At 40.7% G+C, this 21,192-nt stretch overlaps 1 protein-coding gene, 1 non-coding gene and 1 pseudogene across 3 annotated transcripts in view; all 3 read left to right on the forward strand.

The window, feature by feature from the left end:
* GALNT7 (polypeptide N-acetylgalactosaminyltransferase 7) overlaps nucleotides 1-21,192 on the forward strand; it is a 210,518-nt gene that overhangs the window by 24,650 nt on the left and 164,676 nt on the right. The window lies entirely within an intron of this gene.
* LOC118855630 lies at nucleotides 8,764-8,868 on the forward strand. The gene has a single exon (XR_005010793.1). It is a non-coding gene; the product is annotated as a U6 spliceosomal RNA (small nuclear RNA).
* LOC118853218 overlaps nucleotides 20,359-21,192 on the forward strand; it is a 30,102-nt pseudogene continuing 29,268 nt past the window's right edge.

The raw sequence follows: 21,192 nt of genomic DNA on the forward strand, positions 1-21,192 counted from the left end.
ACCTATCCCCCTTTATTGAATTTTCTCCCTTGACCCTTTTAGAAAATGTTTGTTTTTGATTACCTCCTCCCCCCGTCTGCCCTCCCTTCTATCATCCCCCCTTTTTTATCTTCTTCCTCCTTCTTTCCTGTGGGGTAAGATACCCAATTGAGTGTGTATAGTATTCCCTCCTCAGGTCAAATCTGATAAGAGCAAGATTTACTCATTCCCCCTCACCTTCCACCTCTTCCCTTCCTACAGAACTGCTTTTTCTTGCCACTTTTATGCGAGATAATTTACCCCATTCTGTCTCTCCCTTTCTCCCTCTCTCAATATATTCCTCTCTTATCCCTTAAATTGATTTTATTTTTTTAGATATCATCCCATCATATTCAACTCACCCTGTGCCCTTTGTGTGTAATATATACCTACACATATACATACATAGACACACACATATGTATATATATGTATACACACACACACACACACACACACATATATATATATATATATATATGCATATTCCTTTCAGCTACTATGATATTGAGGTCTCATGAATCACACACATCATCTTTCTATGTAGGAATGTAAACAAAACAGTTCAACTTTAGTAAGTCCCTTATGATTTCTCTTTCTTATTTACCTTTTCATGCTTCTCTTGATTCTTGTTTGAAAGTCAAATTTTCTATTCAGCTCTGGTCTTTTCACTGAGAAAGCTTGAAAGTCCTCTATTTTATTGAAAGTCCATATTTTGCCTTGGAGCATGATAGTCAGTTTTGCTGGGTAGGTGATTCTTGGTTTTAATCCTAGCTCCATTGACCTCTGGAATATCATATTCCAAGCCCTTCGGTCCCTTAATGTGGAAGCTGCCAGATCCTGTGTTATCCTGATTGTTTTTCCACAATATTCAAATTGTTGCTTTCTGGCTGCTTGCAGTATTTTCTCCTTGACCTGGGAGCTCTGGAATTTGGCGACAATGTTCCTAGGAGTTTTCTTTTCGGGATCTATTTGAGGAGGCAATCTGTGTATTCTTTCAATTTCTATTTTACCCTCTGGCTCTAGAATATCAGGGCAATTCTCCTTGATAATTTCTTGAAAGATGATATCTAGGCTCTTTTTTTGATCATGGCTTTCAGGTAGTCCAATAATTTTAAAATTATCTCTCCTGGATCTATTTTCCAGGTCAGTGGTTTTTCCAATGAGATATTTCACATTGTCTTCCATTTTTTCATTCCTTTGGTTCTGTTTTATAATATCTTGATTTCTCACAAAGTCACTAGCTTCCACTTGCTCCAATCTAATTTTTAAGGTAGTATTTTCTTCAGTGGTCTTTTGGACCTCCTTTTCCATTTGGCTAATTTTGCCTTTCAAGGCATTTTTCTCCTCATTGGCTTTTTTGGAGCTCTTTTGCCATTTGAGTTAGTCTATTTTTTAAAGTGTTGTTTTCTTCAATTTTTTTTTCAGTATTTTTTGGGTCTCCTTTAGCAAGTCATTGACTTGTTTATCATGGTGTTCTCGCATCCTTCTCATTTCTCCTCCCAGTTTTTCCTCTACTTTTCTAACTTGCTTTTCTAACTCCTTTTTGAGTTCTTCCATGGCCTGAGACCAGTTCATGTTTTTCTTGGAGGCTTTTGGTGTAGGCTCTTGCACTTTGTTGACTTCTTCAGGCCGTATGTTGTGGTCTTCTTTGTCACCAAAGAAAGATTCCAAAGTCTGAGACTGAATCTGGGTGCGTTTTTGCTGCCTGGCCATGTTCCCAGCCAACTTACTTGACCCTTGAGTTTTTCATCGGGGTATGACTGCTTGTAGAGCAAAGAGTACTTTGTTCCAAGCTTGAGGGGATGTGCCATTGATTTCAGAGCTATTTCTATACAGCCAGCTCTGCCACCCCAGCACTCCTCCTTTCTCAAGAACCACCAACCCGGACCTGATGCAAATCTTCAGCAGACTGTGCACTCCTGCTCTGATCCGCCACTTAATTCCTCCTACTACGTGGGCCTGGGGCCGGAAGTAACTGCAGCTGTAGTTCTGTAGCTGCACCTTCCCCGCTGCCCTTGGGGTGGTGGGTGAACCGTGAACTCTGTCCCTGGCAGCTTTTCCCACTAACCTTCTCTGTTGTTTTTGGTGTTTGTGGGTTGAGAAGTCTGGTAACTGCCACAGCTCACTGATTCAGGGTGCTAGGGCCTGTTCTGCCCGGCTCCTGGTCTGGCTGGTCCTGCTGCCTCCCATGCTGAGCTGTGCTCCCCTCCACTCCATGCACAATAGACCTCATCCAGCGACCATCCAGTCTGTCCTGGGCTGGAGCCCTGCTTCCCTCTGCTATTTTGTGGGTTCTGCAGTTCTTGAATTTGTTCAGAGCCTTTTTTTGTAGGTTTTTTGGAGGGACGTGGTGGGGAGCTCACGCAAGTCCCTGCTTTCTAGCTGCCATCTTGGCTCCACCCCTGGAAGTCGCATCACCTTTCTTTACCTCCCCCTCCTCCCCAAGTTCTAATCTCCTTGAAGTTGGGAACTATCTTAGTTCATTCTCGGTCTTCCTAGTACTAAGAATGGAAAATTAATTCATTTTAAAATTTTTGGTTTGTTACTTTTTTCTTGGACAGAATAATACGTCCTTGCTCTTCTTTCCCCCCATCAGGTGATTCTAGAATTGTCCAAGCATTTTTCTTTTTGCCATGAATTTCATAGTTAAAAATCACGTATTTTACCAGTAGCAGACGAGCTCTACTGTTAGGTTAGCTTTTTGGTCTGTAGCAAGTGGTTCATAGTTACTGTTTAAAAAGCATTTCCTTAATCAATTAGTGATGGTTTAGGTGTCAAGAAGGAAGGCATTGGAATTTGGATGGAGTCCTCACCCACTTCTCCTCACCCTTTCCTCCCAGTCAACCCCTCAGTTATGCTTTTTGCTTTTCATTCTTCATTGGTTCTCTAATTAGTCTGTATCTTACAGCTTATAAACACTGCCCCCACCCCCAATTCAGTATTCTTAATGTACCTTCATCAGAGTCATCTTAATTGTGGAGAAAGATATTATTGAGAAAAAATTCAAAGATGCTGTTATACTGCCAGAGATGCATTGTGTTAATAGTTCTGGTGAAATTTTAATGAAAAACAATTACATTAAATTCCTTCAGGCAAAGCTATGAGAGAGATTTGAATTGGTACGTTGAGATGGTCTGGGCTCAGTGTTTAAAAATAAGGGGGAGAAGCATGGGAAGATTTTATATGAAATGACGCAAGGTGAAGCAAAGAAAACCAGGAAAACAGTATACACAGTGAATTGAACAATGTAAATAGAAAGAGTAATAATAAAAGAAATCAAAGCCGAACACTGTGTAATATAATATTCAAGTTTGGCCCTGAAAAAAGAGAGGAGAAAATGCCCCTGCATCCTCTCTTTGCAGAGGTGGGTCATTCAATTGATACATTGGTTAATTTTGCTGAACTGTGCTTTTTCTCTCTTTTTTGTTAGAAGGGATTGTTTTCTGGGGAGAGGAAGAGGTATAATTGGAAATGAAGGTCACTTAAAAAATTTACACACACACACACACACACACACACACACACACACACATATATATATATATATATATATATATTTATTTATTTATTTCCCATTTCTCTCCCTCCCTCCAGTCCCTCCCCCATCCATTAAGAAGGCAAGAAATGTTATATTATTATTATAATTATATGGATGAAATCATGGAAAACAGGAAATGAAAGTGATGTAACAGCAAAAGATAAATACAAATTTATAAAAAAATTAAGGGACCATATTAAATTCATTTCAATGACATTCGTTAAACACCTACTACTGTGCTAAATTGTGGGGATACAGATTAGAAAAAGAAAGCCCTTGCCTCAGAGAGCTTACAGTCTAATAGTTGAAACTGGGCTTCTGCCCACTTTGAAGGAAAATTTTGGGAGGAATTTATGACTCCACCCTTCAGTCCTCTAATCTGAGGAGAGTGGAGGCTAAGGAGATGGTATCCAAGGCTTAGTGATGAGATTAGAAGTGACCTGTTGATCCTGGGAAGGTCAGCTTGTCCTGTGGTTCTGTGTTGGAAACTGATTTTTGTCAGTCGAAATGACTTTAATAAGAGGTATTACCATCTACTTTGCGTCTACACTCTTAAGGACCATGAAACCTTTCTGATTTGCAGCCGAAACTTTCCATAGGTGGTGTCTTTGCCATTAGAACGTGAACTCCCTGAGAGGAGGAGTCTTAGCTGTGTATCTCCAGTGCTTAGCACTGGGCTTTTCACATCACAAGCACTTAAAAAATTCTTTATGGGACAGCTAGGCGGCGCAATGAATAGAGCATCTGCCCTGGAGTCAGGAGGACCTGAGTTCGAATGGGGCCTCAGACACTTGACACTTACTAGCCCTGTGACCTTGGGCAAGTCACTTAACCCCAACTGCCTTGCCTTCCCCCTTCCAAAAAAAAAAGAAGACAAATGAACAGATTTATTTAAAAAATTATTTATTCCTTCATTCATTCAACTTGGGGGAGGAGGAGGTGCTGGTTGAGAAGGGCTCAACTTGGAAAAAGTAATAGCCTTATTCCTCAAGTTCTGGGTGGGGTGGAGGGGGGGGGGTTCTAGCTTCAGGTATTACTGGGTGTAGTAATGCAGTTTCAGGAGAAACAGTTTAAATTGCTTGTTTTGTTGTGCGGCATCATAGCCTTCATTAGCCCCTTGGCATGATCAGGAATGACTGTTATTCTGCTGCCAGGCCAAAGGTGAAGGAGGGTGCCAGATTTTGTGTTATGCTTTGCAGCAAGCCTCTCCTAAAACCCTTCCCTTTTCTGAAGACCTACTCTCTCTACCAAAGGAAGCCTTTGCTTATATTCTTCCTTAGTCCTGATCCAAATTGGGTTCTCTCCATCCTGGATGAGCAAGTAGAATACAGAACAGAGAGCCTGCTGTTGCATTATAAGGTTTGTTACCGTATGTGCCCCAGATCTGGGGCATACATCACCATGCATTCATGTGGGCACACAAATGTGCATATACACATCTCAACACTTAGATTTATACATATAGACACGCACAAAATCTGGAACACATGGTGGGGGTGGGGAAGGAAAGAATAAAAATTTATATAGCACCTACTACATGCCAGGCACCATACAAAGCACTTTACAAATGTTATCTCATTTTATCATCACAACAATTCTGCAAGATAGGTGCTGTTATTATCCCTACTTTAAAGTTGAGAAACTAAGGCAAAAAGTGTGCCCAGAGCTAGTAAGTCTCTGAGGCTGGATTTGAACTTTCTGATTCCAGGAAGTGGTCTATCCACGGCTTTCTGGCATACCTTAGTTTATATGGAAGCAATTATAAGCCCATTCATTGCCCGCCTTGCTTTACAAGAAGGTTCTTCAGGACCTGTCATGGTTGGACAGTGACGTGTACAGGCTTGGGGCCAGCTGGCTCCTGGATTCTTAAGTGGGAAGGGTGCAAAGCCTTCTTCCTACTCTGCATCACTTGGAATGTAATTCGAATGGGGCCTGGTCCCTTAATTATTTCAGTTTATCAGAAAGCAAGGTATCATATGCATGCTGGACAATGAGTCCCAATCTCAGGTTACCATTACTCAGGGATATAGATACTTATACATACATATATAAATACAAAGATACACAGATATCCTTAGAACTGTTATAGAAAGCTGTGTATCCTATAGATGTATATACAAATAGAGGTATCATTAGAGCTGTCTATATAGATTCCTCTATATGTATGTACCAGCATATCCATATATACACATTAAATATATATGTACATGTTCACATACTAAGGTCCTACATGTTTTAGCCTGGCGTGAAGGTGACCCTGCTTCCCACAGGCAATGCTTTATCCTAACTAAAATGTTAGGACCTGGCTATTGATTGTATTCCCGTCATCCAAGGACCAGCCTGGCAGTTGTACATGACCAGCAGGCTGGCCACCCATGGATAATCCCTTTGGCTGCAGCAATCCTGAAGACTCTATTAACACAAAGAGGGCTTACCACCTGCATCTGTGGAGAGGGTACACAGGCCAATGAAATCACTATGTCTCTGAAGCACCAAAAGCATTTTCATGAACAGCAAGACAAAAGATTTCAAAGCAACTAAAGTTTAAGGTGGCAGGGCAAAAGACAATAGCTGAAATATTTGGTAAGGCCAAGGAGAATAAATAGCTTTGTCCTTAAAAGACAAACACCATTATCTACAACCAAACGAGTATTTTCCTTTTAATGATACTAACCTCCTTTTTTAAGTTGAGTTAGGTTGTTGTCTTGCTTCTTCCCCATAGGAGTTTCCTACTTAGTTAGTACCCAGAGTAGTGATAACCTGATACTGAGCCTTGCTTTTCAGTATGCATATGATCCTTCCTATTACTTACCCTGCTTCTTGATGAGCCGAAATTTTATATATGTATGTATGTGCATGTTTGTGTATATCTATATATGTATATATATGTGTGTGTGTGTGTGTGTGTGTGTGTATGTGTGTGTGTGTATGTATATATATATGTATATAAGTATTTACATGTGTACCTCTACCATCTTTGTAACTTATAGAGAATGAGCCTATAGCAGAGATGTCAAACATGTCTGCCAACATTTCCTGTTCCCCCCAACCAGATTAAAATGTAATTGAGAAATAGTCAACAAAATAAATAAAAACACAGCGTAACATAGATAATGTTAATGTGTGGTTTTCTAAGTCATTCTCTGGCCAGCAGAGGTCTATTTCCATTTGAGTTTGATGCTACTGGATTGTAGAGGATGGAGTCAGAAAGAACTGGGTTGCAATCCTAACTCAGTCAGTGAACATTTATTTAGGGCCTACTATGTGTCAGGCATTATGCTAAGACTGGTGATACAAATGTAAATAAAAAGATGGTTCCTGTCCTCAAAGTGCTGATAATCTAATAAGTTAAGACCACATACAAAAAGGAGCTCAAAAGCTGCAGGTGGGGAGGTGGTAGGGCAGATCTGTCTGCTTACTGGGTGAAGTCATCTAACTTCTCAGTGTCTGCTGGCAATTCTCAGTCTCTTGAGTGGAAGGAATGGAGGGGATTTCTACAGTGGGAATTTCTAACATTGATGAGAGCACCCCTTCCCCACCCCAAATCCTTAAATTAGACTAGTCTTGGAGGAATAGGAATATTCTTTCACTCCCATTCTAAGCCCCTCTCTTGCCAAAGGCACCACTGATTCCTCTTGGTTTTCTCACTTCCAAGTTCTTCTTACTTTCTAAGTTTCCTCCTTCTAGGCCTCACTGAAGAGGGGAGGGGCTATATTGTTCTGGAAACAAATTCTCCCTCTTCTCGCCAACCTTGAAAGCCAGTTTCTACCTTTGTCCTACTTTTTTTTTTTAAAGCATGTATGAGGCAATAATATGTTAGCATATCTGGATTAAGGACTTCTCTGCCCAAACCCGTCCTTCCTCACCCCCGCCCTCTCTTATGAATCTTGGATCTAAAGAACCTAATAGCACCTCACAGACTTTCCATTCTCTCTTCCCTTTCGCTTAAATGACTCCAGAAATGCTTGGTTTGTCAGTATAGAGGTAGTTGTAATTATAGTCATTTACGCTGAATTGCTTACTAGTTATACCTAATTATCATGTAGCACAATAATGATTATGCATATCGTTCAATATGTGTCAGATTAACCTGGTTCTGAGTTTTATTTTATTACAGTACTCACTTCAGTTCAAGTTTTCTCAGCCTTCTTAGTTGGGTCTTAAAACATGATAGGGAATTCCTAACCTGTCTCCCCCCATGCCTCCCCTTCCCTGCAGTGGTCAGATATTAACTGTGTGGCTGCAGGCTGAACTGTTTTCCATGTAGTGCCCAGCAATCCGTCTGTGTTTAGAAGATGGCCATGGTTCATACTGGAGAGGCTTAGGGTCAAATAGTGCTGCCAGGAAGTTAGGCAAAGCAGAGAGTGACTGACGTGGGCGGATTAGTAGCGAATATTTCCAAGTCTCTTGTATTTGCAAGCCAAATTGGCAGAAAGGGTCCTTCTGTATTTGCTTTTGGTGTCTGCCAGCCTCTCTTAATAGAATGCTCCTCAGATATATCCAGTGTGTATTTAGTTTATTTATATGTTTGTTTTTAGTGCCCAGGGACTTTTGGAATGATTCCTTCCATAGGTTAGTAACCACCTATCATGGAAACTTTGGGTTTGGGCCCTGAGCTACCTGCATTTGACCTGGAGTACACAGTACCTATGTAGGAAATTCTGGGCTTTTCCGAAAAATTTTCATTTATCCTATTCTTTTTACCACTTTCCTAGGATCATAGATTTAGAGGTAAAAGGTAATTAATTCAGAGGCCATCTCATTGAACCCTCTAATTTTTATAGATGAAGAAACTAAAGCCCAGTGCATGTAATTATTAACTTCTTTATTTTGAACTAAGAAAACCACTCCATTTCCTCTGTCATTTTGGCTGTCTCTCTTTGAATTGTGTCCCTTCCCATTTTACGAGGCCCATCCACTGTATTAAAATTGTATTGGGGGGTTTTGTGAATCTGAATGAGGGCAAAAAGTGACTCAAAAATTAGCATACCCCAACTCAGACCACCTCCTAGAATGTGGCATCCTCATTAAGCTATCATTGTAATGAACCTTTTAGATTATCAGATTGTCAGGAGAGTTGTGGGTGGTGCCCCCAGCACCTGGAGAATGGTAGGTAAATATTGGTTGATAGAATGGTTTGGTTCATTTCGGATTCAAGTAGCAGGACAAGGATAGAGGAACTATTTATTAAACTTACCTGTCCTGTGTTCACTTCATTAGCATATATACTGAAATTGAAATGATACACACAGATTAGCATGGCCCCTGCCTGCACAAGGATGATATGTAAATTTGCAAAGTATGTCTTTAAAAATAAAAAATAAATAAACTTGCCCATCTTGTGTCCCATTCCCTCAGAGTTCTGCTTATCCATAGGAATAGGCTACAAATAGATTAATTTTGCCTCTTCTAGGTAACTTTATTGTGTTTAATAGGAGCCCTGTGGAAGAGCAACACCTTAACTAGAAGTATTGGGAAGTGATAGAAATTTCAGGTACGTGGGTAGGTTAGGAGGAGAGATGTTTTTGGCCAGAGAGGGTCCTTCCTGCTGTGTAACTCGGGGAAGTCTTTCCTCCCCTCTGAGCCAAATGTTTTCCCGTTTGTAAAGCGATGTGTTGGGACAAGATAACGTCTAAGGTCCATTCCAGTTCATGCTTTTTGAGGTGCAGCATCAGATAGTCAAGGGTAATTGTACAGCATTTGTGTGTATGTTTGCTAGCGTTCTATTCATCTCTAATAACTTTCTTGATGATGCTTTGCATTTTGTTGCTCCCAAGTGAAGAGTCTCCACTGATATCGAGTTCCATCACTAAAAGGCTATGCCAACAGAATACAAATGCTGGCAAACCCTGCCAAGCTCTGAGTACAGATGTGGTAAAGGAGTTAGGGCTGGGATCTGAGAACCAGTCTAACTCAATCCGGAAAGCCTCATGCCTAGAATGTTGGCCACAATGGACGGAATTTCCCCACTCACACCAGACTATGAAGGCCACTTAATGTGCTTCGTGTGGATACAAACTTAGTCCTTTTGGAGAGAAAGAAAAAATAGGGAAAGAAGTGCCCAGGAAGTGTCACGGGATGATACAGTGGAAAGGAGACTAGCTCTGGGGTTAGGTGACAGGGGGTTCAAATCCCACTCTGATGTTTGGGGCTCACCTTCAACTGGGTCTCCTTTTTACCCTTTGTAAAATTAGAGGGATAGGACTAGGTGATCTCAAAGGTCCCGATGAGTTATAGATCAATGATCCTATTATTAGTAGCGTTACCTTGGCAAATTGTTCCATGTTCTTGGGCCTCATTTTCTCTTTGTATAAAACTAGAACAAATTATCTCTAAAGTCCCTTTCAGGCTTCCCTGTGTATAATAGAGTTTGAATCTAGCATCCTGGGTGGCTTTATTATTGGAAAGATCCATACCAAACATTAAGTTGTTAAACAGAAAAAAACAAAACTCCAAACCATCTAATCTCTGTTGTCATGGTTCTAATAACCTCTTGCAGCATTTATTATGAACATTTTAAATAATATAAAATTTTGTGCATTCAGCCCATCACCATAAGATTTAATCATTCAGTAAAGCAAATTAGATTTCGAATAGTTAATTTCTGCTTTTCCACTTGCAAATGGGTTTAAAGTTCTGTTGATAGTTGGAATTTGAGAACTAATTAAAATGCTTTCTTACCTGTTCAACAAATTGGCCTTCCTAATCTGTTCTTCCTTTATTGTACTTGGTTAAGTTACAAATAGTGGTGGAACATTAGAAGCTAATGGAGGGATAGAGGAAACTAGCAGAGCAAACTAATTAGGATTTATGTGGCTCAGCTTTTATGCAACATGCTAATAATGTTATAAAGCTTTTCCCAAATGATGCTGCACATGTTGTAGATTGTTTTGAAGTGCTGGAAGGGGGTGGGGCAGCTAATGTTTTTGTTTGTCAACCGATGAGGGCTGTCTAGTTGCCTAGGGGTTAATGCACAACATGTTGCAGTTTTTCCCCCAAACGTCTTGGAGGCTGTGAGGAATTGTTCTTGCCAAATTTTTCACATTCACAGAAGTACTCTGCGGCTTTGAATGTAAATTCAGGAACTCAATATGTTCGGGTACAAGGGAAAGATGGTGTTTACAGATTTTCAGTGATACTAAGCTTAGGAACTAAGATTAGATCCTTGTCTTACAGGTAATTTTTCAATGAGCACATGTTTGAAACTATATCCTACTATAGGAACATCTACATCAGGACTTCTAAGATTTTTGAAATGGAATCTTTAAAGAGCTTCCTCATTTCATGGAGAGGTTGAGAAGGTGGAGAAGCTGAAATAGCAAAGATAGCCTTGCAGTGTATTGCAAACCTAAGAAGTTTGGCTCAGGTTTTCAAAGCTAAATTTAAATTCTTTGGGCCAGCTGGAACCAATGTAGTACAGTGGAAAGACCACTGTATTTGGTGTTACAGAGGATTTGGATATGAATCCTAGCAATGAACTGGATATGTTACCTCCATAACCTTAGGCCAGTGACTTAAATTCCCTAGGCCTCTGCTTCACCCTCAGTACAATAAGGGAGTTGGCTAGACATACAAGAGCTCTTCTAGCTTTGATCCAAAATCCTATGACTTAATAGGTCCCAGATATAAAGTCTTTTGTTAGTTCTGAGTAGAGCTAATGTGAAATTATACCAGGTAGTATGGAAAAAAAGTAGCAAGATAGCTACTTTACTCCTTGTACCTTCCCCTAAGATTTAACTTCTTTCCTGGTGATTGGGGAATGCAGGTCATGCTATTAAATTATGTCTCAAGATAGGGCACCCCAAGGGTGGATTTGGTCTAGAATAGCATGTGATTCCATTCATCTCCAGAGCAGAGAACCGGGAGCAGGGGACTAGGCTAGTTCTGGTTGTGTATTGTGACATTCTTTGGTCTAGGGCATTCTAAGTCTGCCCTCCCCACTCCCCAGATAAAAAACTAGGGCTTAACTGAAGACCACAGAAACTTCTTGAGTGAAATGTAATAGCAAAATACTTTAAGCCTTAACAGTGACATCTAACACTAATTCACAGTTGGTGGAGGTGTGAGCTGATCCAACCATTCTGTAGAGCATTTTGCGACTATGCCCAACAGGCTATACAACTGTGCATACCCTGTGATCCAGCAGTAGCACTGCTAGGTCTATATCCCAGACACTAAAAAAAAATTTAAAAAAGAGAAAAGGAACTATTTGTACAAAAAAATTTATAGCAGTTCTTTTTGTGGTGGCTAAGAATTAGAAATTAAAGGGATGCCCATCAATTGGGGAATGGCTAAGCAAGCTGTGATATATGATTGTAATGGAATATTATTGTATGATAAGAAATGACAAGCAGGATGATTTCGGAAAAATCTGGAAAGACTTCCATGAACTGATGCTGAGTGAAGTGGGTAGAACCAGGAGAATGTCATACACAGTAATAGCAAAATTGTACAATGAAGAATTGTGAATGATGTAGCTACTCTAAGCAATACAGTGATCCAGGACAATCCCAAAGGAGTAATGATGAAGCATACTATCCGCCTCCAGAGAAAGAGCTGATATTATTTGAATACTGATTGAAGCATGTTATTTTCACTTTCTTTCATTCTTTTTCTTTTATTTGATTCTTCTTGTACAAAATGACTAATATGGAAATGTTTTATGTGGTTACACATGTATAACCTATATCTGATCGCTTACTGTAACAATAAGGCAATAAACACAACGTCAGTGATAATCATGAATATGCCTATGTAGTTCTGTATCACAAGGTATGAGACACTCTCCATAAAGAAGGTAAAAGAAGTGTAACATTTATTCAGACGCCAGAAAATCATATGCCATAACCAGATGTTTAGCTTCCACAGCCAGTTAGCCCACTTTATCACAACAGCAAGGAACTTAAAACACTGTATCACATCCTGCAGACTCGCCGTCCCAAAACCTCTCCTACCTGCTGCTGGGGTCTTCACCAAAGACAAACTCACAGTACAACTAAGTCAGCCTGCTCAGTTCTAACAATCAAAGAGCAGCCATTAGCAGCCATAACACCTCTCTCTCTCTCTGCATTTCCTGTGACATCTCCTTTTCCTGTCAGGAAGCTCCTCCCACCATGTAACTTAGGTTTCCTGTGATGTAAGTCACATGGCCTGTTAATGGGTGGGAAAGATCTTCAAATCTAATTGCTACTACACTTACCCTCTCAGAGTGGGAGGAGAGAGGGAGAGAGGGAGGGAGGGAGAGAGAATATGGAGCTCAAAACTTTAAAAAAAAGTTTTGAAAAATGTTTTAAGATGTAGTTGGGAAATTTATATATATGTGTGTGTATATATACAAATACATATGTATACATGCACATGTATATGCACACACATGTATATAAATATATATATTTACATATGTGTATATGTAGAAATAAGTGAGGATAATTGCTTTTTAATAAAAAAATTATTTCTCAGCACTGTTAGGTTCTGAATCAATCAATGAACACTCATTAAGGTCCTACTACACAATATATGCCAGAGACCATTTTGGTATTGTTTTTAGTCATCACCCATGCTGGGATTACAAATACAAGAATGAAAGAGTCCCTCCCATCAAGGAATTTAGATTATATAGTAAGAGACAGCGGGAATGGATAAGTATGTGCCAGGCAATTTTGAATGGAAGACATGAGCAGCTCAGAGAGATTAAGAAAGCCCTCAGGTAGTGAGGCCTTTGAATTTGGATTGTACTTTGAAGGAAACGGGCAGTTCTGAGAAGCAGAAATGAGAAAGGGATGCATGGTAATCGTGGGAGACTTGTGTACAAAGGCCTGGACATGGGATATCCCATGTGAGGAAGAGCAAGAAGGCTGGTTTAGCTAGACTGTACAGTGAATGAAATAGAATAATATATCATAAGCTTGGAAAGATGAGCTGGAGCCCATTTGATAGTAGCCCCTGGAGTTTATTGAGCATATGAGTAACCTGGGGCCTGTGTAATTCTTTGGTAGATGTAAAAGATAGATTGGAGAGGGGGAGAGCCTGGAGGCAGAGATGCCACAGGGAACTGGAGGACTTGACCTAGCATTGGGTCGTGTGAACCAATAGTGGATAGAAAGGGCTGGATGCCAGATCGGATCAACAAGATTTGGCATTTGATTGGATATATGGGTTAAGGAAAAAGAAGGAGTCCAAGATGACTCCAAGATTGTGAAGATGAGTGTAGAGAAATGAACTGTCTCCAAAGTGGGAGGACAAGACTGACTTTCACTTAAAATTTTTGGGCAAATAATCTGTGACCCTAAGATATTCCAACTAATGCATCTAATTTATTAGAAAGTGTTTGTTAATTCCACACTGAATTCTGTTACTCCTCCTAAAAAGGCACTCAGATGAATCTAACTCGGTTAGACCAGAGATAAAGCATTTTTTGTTCTTGTTCAGTCATTTTCAGTTGTGTCCAACTCTTTGTGACCCCACTTGGGGTTTCCTTAGCAAAGATACCGAAGAGGTTTGCCTTTTCCTTCTCTGGCTCATTTTACAGATAAGAAAATGGAAGCAAACAGGGTTAAAGTGACTTGCCCAGGGTCACACAACTAGTTGTGGTCTGAGGCCCAATTTGAAATTGGGAAGATAAGTCTTCCTGACTCTAGGCCTGGAACTCTATCCGCTATACCACCTAGCCACCCAGAGACAGGGAAAGCCAGGCTTATTACAACCAGGGAGTATTGGTTCATAATTAGCAAAGAAACCAGACGACTAAGAAATGCTCCGTGTAATAGGTGTGTGTTAGAGTAGTGAGAAATAAAAGATATTTTCCTATGTGGTTGCAATTGACTCCTTAATTAGACCAAAAGATAAAATATAGTTGACGTATTAATGGAATTTAGATAGGGGACAGACTAGGTGACTTCAAGGCAGTGAAGGAAGGCCTCATTCCTCTGGGAAGCCTACAGTCATGATTTTGGAAAAAGGGGAGCAACAGTTCTCAAACCATCCCTACTTTTCAGGTATTGTTGAAAAGCTTTTAAAGGCTGCATGAAACCACCTAAATGGATGAAGGTGCCACACACATTGGATTAGCTGCCTGACTTGTAGGCTGGAAGACCAGGGTTCAAATTCTGTCTTAGACACTTACAACTCATGTGACACTAGACAAGTCTCTTAACCTCAGTTTCCTCGTCTATAAAAAGGGAAATCGTAGTGTGTATTTCATAGAATTTTTTGTGAGAATCAAATAAAATCACAGTATAAGATAAAGCTCTAATTGATTTACAAACCTTATTACTATTATCGTCATAATGATATGTCCTGAAATACAAGGATGTTGTCTCTTACTATAGCATAATGATACGTGCGTTAAGTACACAAGTACAAACCTTGAAGTACTATGTGTTATTACCATCATCAATTACTGAGCTGGGATCATAGAATCACAGCTTTAAAGGCGGGAGATGCCTTAAAAACTCTCTTAGTGCACCCCTCTCATTTTATACATGTGACCTGCGCAGGTAGGAAGTGGCTTTTCTGGGATTCGAACCCAGATTCTCTGAGTCTACATGTTGCCGCATTGTTGATAGCTGGTCCAAAGAATTTAAACCAGTTACCTATGGACAAAAGAAAATCAAGTTGGTATTTCCTAGGCCTTATTTTTTGTGTGTAGGAGACTAATGGAGATGGAACACGCCTGGGTAGCTTGGAAATGGATTTCTTGTCTCAGATTTCAATCCTGTTTTCTGTTCCGAGAAACTTTTAAGAGAACCGTTTTTGAAGGGGGACTAACAAAAATTTTAGTCTTACTAACAAAAATATTAGTCTTCAGACCATTCTTTTGGTAACCTCTAGTTGGCCGGTGGCACGTGAAGGTTGTGCGTATAGCAAGAATGCCATTAAGAGTTGGTCCTTGAAGTACTTTCCATCCTAGAGTTTTGAGGGGGCATGATTCTGTGCACCTGGGATTTAAAGAAGCTCCACCATTTCAGAATACCCCAAAGGACCAAGCACATTTCTGCATCAGTTGCCCCTTCTAGTGTAAGCGGCACATGAAAGGAGGTAAAGATGAAGTGCTTTGTTGAAGCTTAGTGGCTGTAAGGAACTGGAAAGTGCAAGGTTCTCAGGATAGGTGAGGGATCCAGTACCTCTTTGCCTGCCATTAAGGTTCTCTCTTTGCAAGGTCTGGGAAGAAAGCCCAGCTTCACAGACTAAATCACCAGCTCTGTGAAATGATATTCCCTCCTAAGCTAAGATAGTATTCTTGACTGACTCTGCAATTTCCTGGGCTTTTAGCATTTGTTCACAGTGTATGAAGTCTATGCTACTTGCATAGTATTATCAAGTCTTCCTGGATGATAAAATAAGGAATGTTTGCCTTCGGTTGTAGGACTGTAGGGGTTCAGTGGAGGGAGAGGAGGGAAAGGGCAAAATGGGGGAAGTATTCTGATAATCTCTGGCTCCAGACTTAAAATGATAGCAATTCAGATCCCAACCAATCAATAAGAATCGTAGCCCCTGTCTTAAAGTATTCAGGTAAGAGAATAAGCCGATTGTTTTCTCTCTTCTAAAACCTTTCATGATTAACGGGAGGCAAGGTGACCATATTCCTTGGTTTTTGTTTATGAACTTTGCGTAGATCTAAATGTATAATTACTTTTGATAATTAGTAAGCACTTAAATTATAATTTAGGTTTAATTGTGTTGGGAGTTATGAGGTGCAGTAGGCTAAGCTGATTGTTTATCTGTACCGCCTGGCACCACCAACGTGGTGAGCCCCTGGGAGCTGCAGAGTGAGGAGGAGGGAGAGAGCTGCTACAACCCAGTTGGAAATGGAGCAGGGCAGAGTTTCTGTGCGGGTCTGTGTTGGGATCTAGTCTATGACTGACTGCTGTACTTCTAGCATTGGCAGGGCAAGAAAATATAGTCTCAAAAAAAAGATCTATAATGTTGTAATAGTTTTATTTGTCTAGAAAATGTGTGTGCGGCTTCTCTGGGGTAAAAAGATATCTCCCATAAGATCTAACAGATGAGGTCCTAAAAAAAAGTGTGTGTGTGTGTGTGTGTGTGTGTGTGTGTGTGTGTAGTGGGGGGTAGGTTTTATTTCTCCAAGTATATTTCGGCGCATGATAGTCGTACCTCAACCGAAAGTGCCACCGAGGCAGGATCTAGAGAGACTGTTCTAGGGTTTGATTTGGAAGGTAGACGCAGTAGGTAAAATTGTATTGATTCGTCCGGAAGAAGGGGATAGGGAGCTGTGAGTCAAGGGAGAAGGAGATAGATGGGGAACGACTCCAGAATATCCTGATGTTGGACCCTGGAGCCGGGGCTGTGACAGAGCAGAAAATCAGTGACAATGGAAGGAGGTAGAAGCAGAGTAAAGGGCAAGGAAGGGAATGAAGGGGTCCGAGGCTACAGGCAAGGTGAACGAGTGATTAAAGACCTGAAGGCTTCAGTGTGGAGGGGAGAAGAGGGGCATAAAAGGTAAAAGATAGCGAGAGGTTGTGATTTATATAGGACTTTTAAAACAACTCAGTGTATATCATTTAGACCTTGCCTTCATACTCCTATGAAATGAGCCTTACGGTGACCATTTTTACGCATGAGGGAACTGAGGTCTCAAGACATTAAGTGACTTGTCCATGGTCACACAGCTAGTAAGTGTCAGAGGCAACACTGAAACTGGTCTCTCCGGAATCCAAATCTAGTGCTCTTTGCACTGAGCCAAACTGCCTCCCACAGAGAGAGGGAGGAAATAAGCGTTTCTGTAGCACCTACTATGTGCCAGGCACTGTCGAGTGTTTTTTACAGGTATCTATATGATTCTCATGACAGCCCTTCAAGGCAGGTGCTACTGTTAGCCTCCCCATTTTTTACAGTTGAGGAAACTGAGGCAGAGGTAAAGGTCACAAAGGATCACAAAGCTAGTATCTGAAGTCAGATTTGAACTCGGGTCTTCCCGACTCCAGGCCCACAGCTCTGCTGCCCGCCCAGCTGCCTCTAGAGTACTGAAAGAGAGAGGCAGATTGCCCAGGTTATTGAGGGAAGGGCTGGAAACCTTGGCTTCCAGTGGCTAGAAACATTGAAGTTACCTGGTACACCTCTGCCTGAAGAATGCATTGAACATGCTGGTGGCCATTTCTTTTCTCTTTGAACCATTTCCACTGATGCTACACGGCAGTCCATTCCTCCTTTAGACTGGGGATTATTTCCACATGTTGCTTTCTGAGCTCTGGTCCTGACGCGTCCACCTGCTTGTTACATGTCTCTATTCGGAGGTTTTACCATCGTGTCAAATGCAACATATCCCAAAGAAAAATTGTTGTTTTCTTCCCCAAATTTCTCCTTTCCTCTTCCCCCAGTTTTCTTTTTTCTATGATTATCACCACCATTTCCCCCAGTCAGCCAGACTCAAAATCTTCCAGCCTCCGTTGATTGTTCCCTCTCCTCTTTATGTACATCCACTTGGTTGCAGAGGCTTTTGGATTCTGTCTCTGAAATAATTCTTTCCGGCTCTTTCATTCCCTCTCACTTGGACCGCTGCACTGCGATAGCCTCCTAGCTGATGTCCCATTCTCAAGCCTTCCTCTTGTCAAGTCCATCCTCAACACAGCTGCTGTGGTAGCTGTCTCACCTCCCTGCCCCTAAACCTGTCCTTCTTCTCCTGGCCTACCAAAGAAAATCCAAGTCATGCTTAGGAGAAAAACATAAATATTGTTAGCATATAATCTGGGGGCATTATTTGCTCATTAGTATTATTAGGGATGGGACCTGAGAGTTCAATTGGTAGACAGAATTCCTGCGTGAGGAGACTCCTTCCCCCAAGGCAAGTTGGTACCTTCTCTGGAATTGCACTGAGTCACACAGCCAGGATGGATCAGAGGCAAGGCTTGGGTCCAGGTCATTCTGGCGCCAAGGCCAGTTCCCTATTTCTTATACCATGTTGCCTCTCACAGTCATGATGATAATCACTTGAAATATTGAGCCCAAATTATGTTTTTGTTTCTGTCACATCAAACAATTAAAAATAAGTCAACAACCGCTTATTAAGTGCTTACAAAACAAACAAATAGAATAGAAACTCTTTTGGCTGGTTTGTGAGATTCCACAGTCTGCCTCCCTTTCTTTTCTTTACACCTTTACACCTTTCTTTCTTTACACACTGCTCCCTCGTGTGCAGTCTTTGTTTCAGCTGAGTTGGAGTGGTCAGCCAGTCCTTTCCCACTTTGTACGTGCCATCTCTGGATGTGGACTAACACCCCCCTCCCCAACACCTGTGCATTTCCAGATCCTTCTCTTCCAGACCCATCTCAGATGTTTCCTTTTATTCTTTCAGGCTTTGTGAGTAATCCTACCTCTATGGGTCGCTTATTTTAACTTTATAATCATCATCATCATTCTAGGTGTCCCAGCAGAGCAGTCTTAGTGCAGTTTTAAGCTATAATAACTTCCGAAGTATAAATACAGCAAACTTAAAAAGTTTTTTGAAAGTTTGATTATTTAAATTTCCTTTATACTTAGTTTTTGAATTTTGAATAATTTCTAATTTTAGTTTTAATAAGACATGACTCAATGTCATTATGCATTGCATGTGTGATAATTTTTGTTAGACTGATCAGTCGGTATGAGGGAGGTGTTCTGATCTGCCTCCATTAGACTTTTGATTCATGTCAGAATGCTTATGTGTGCGTCAAAACCTCACTCTTTGGCTGATCTTCAGGCTGGGATTGCAAATGCAATCGTTTTAGGCACCGAGCAACCACTGACAAAAGTTCAAAAATTGACTGGAGTGAGATAGATAATCTAAATAGAGATTATCTAATATTTATCTGTAACATGAAACAGTGGCCATGTTGAATTTTAATAAGAAACATATCAATATTTTAACATTTTGAATAACCTTTCAGATTTTGGGTTTTTGTTTTTTGGAAGTTTGTAGCTATTTCCAAAGTTATTAAAGCATTAAACTGCACTAAGATTTTTGGTACATCCAGTAGTTTGTATGGCACTTGATGGTGTAACAAACCATTTGACACACATCTCAGTGGTTCCTCACAATGATTCTGTCAAATAGGCAAATACAGTTATCATCCCCTTTTTACACGTGAGGAAACTGAGGCTCAAAAAATTTGCAACTTGCCAATGCATAACCATGAAGTTAGTAAGTGGAAGAAACTCCTGGCTTTCTAATCCAAACACAGAGCTCTCACTGGCTAGGCTACTTCATCCCTGTGAATTGCTCTAAATATGTATTTGTCTCCTGCAGTTCTAAATTGTAGTCTCCTTGAGGGAAGGGACTGGCATATCATCTTTTTCCTAACTGTGCATTTATTGTACATAAATGTAGATGTTTGTTGAAAGAAATGGCTTAATATTCTGGCCTCTGGTGATCCATGAAAAGTCTCATTACTCTTCTTCAGAGCAGCCCTTCAAATGTTTGCAGACAGCCACAGTGCCCCCTCTCCCACCTCCTGAGTTTTTCCTTCAGCTCATAGTTGGCAGGAAAGGAAAGAAAGGGGCAGGCATGTGTTCACTACTCTGATCAAAAGCAGTCTGCATATCTTCATTACCGTGGAAAATAACACAAAGAAAATGATAGGGCTGAGCCAAATCTGTTAACTGGTTATAGAATACCTTTGGTTTTTCTCTACTCAAGTCAGTTCTTTCTATTTGGTTCTCCATGAGAAAATGCCTTCTGAAGTCTCTTGGAGTTTTTAGGCGGATAGAGAAATGAATCAGGAAATGGCTTACCTTAGTCTGTCTGAAGCTGAGAGGAAGATAAAAAATGGGAAAAAGAGAGTTAGATTGGTGGGTTTGTAAGGTTGATGGCTCGTGCTGCCAGCAGGTGTGGCGGATGGAGTGCTGGACTGGGTAGCCCAAGACCTGGTTATGGAGTCCACATCCTGACACCTTGTAGCTCCATGATCTTGGACAGATTACTACCCGGTGTGGTGGATAGCGCGCTGGTCCTGGAATTAGGGACCCCTGAGTTCAAAAGTGACCTCAGATACTTAATAGCGGTGTGACCCTGAGGAAGTCACCAAACCTTTCTGCCTCAGTTTCTCTGTCTGTAAAATAATAGCATTTATTTACCTCCCGGGAGTATTGTGAGAATCAAATGAGATAAATGTCTGAAGTGCTTTGCAAGCCATAAAACACAAAAGCTTTATATAAATACTTGTTATTATTGGTATCATTATTATTAGGCTCTCTGAGTCTCAATTCTGTCATCTATGAGACAGGGGTCAATAGCAACATGTATGTACCTTAATAATATTGTGCTTTTATATGGTAATACCACAGAAACGTGAGCTGTTGTTATTACTCAACTACATTACGTGCCCATTTAATCTGAAGTGGGCACAAAAGAAAGGGATTTTAAAGAATTATTACAGGCCTTCTCTTCTACTCCCTTCCATGTAACTAGGCAGAATTTCATACTATGTATCCTACACATGTATTATATATTTTGTGTTATATATTATATGCATATATGTATTTGTGCACTGCAAACATATGCCTGAAGAGGTTTAGGGTAGAGGTTAGGAGTGCTGGGACCCCGAGAATGCCAAGACAGAGTCGCTTGGAAGGAATTCACACACTTGAGCCATCCTTCAGTCAAGAGTTTCTTGTAGTAGAGTAAAAGAGTTTATTATGAT

This window comes from Trichosurus vulpecula, chromosome 6 (assembly GCF_011100635.1).
Source record: "Trichosurus vulpecula isolate mTriVul1 chromosome 6, mTriVul1.pri, whole genome shotgun sequence".
In the NCBI taxonomy this organism is placed as follows: Eukaryota; Metazoa; Chordata; class Mammalia; order Diprotodontia; family Phalangeridae; genus Trichosurus; species Trichosurus vulpecula.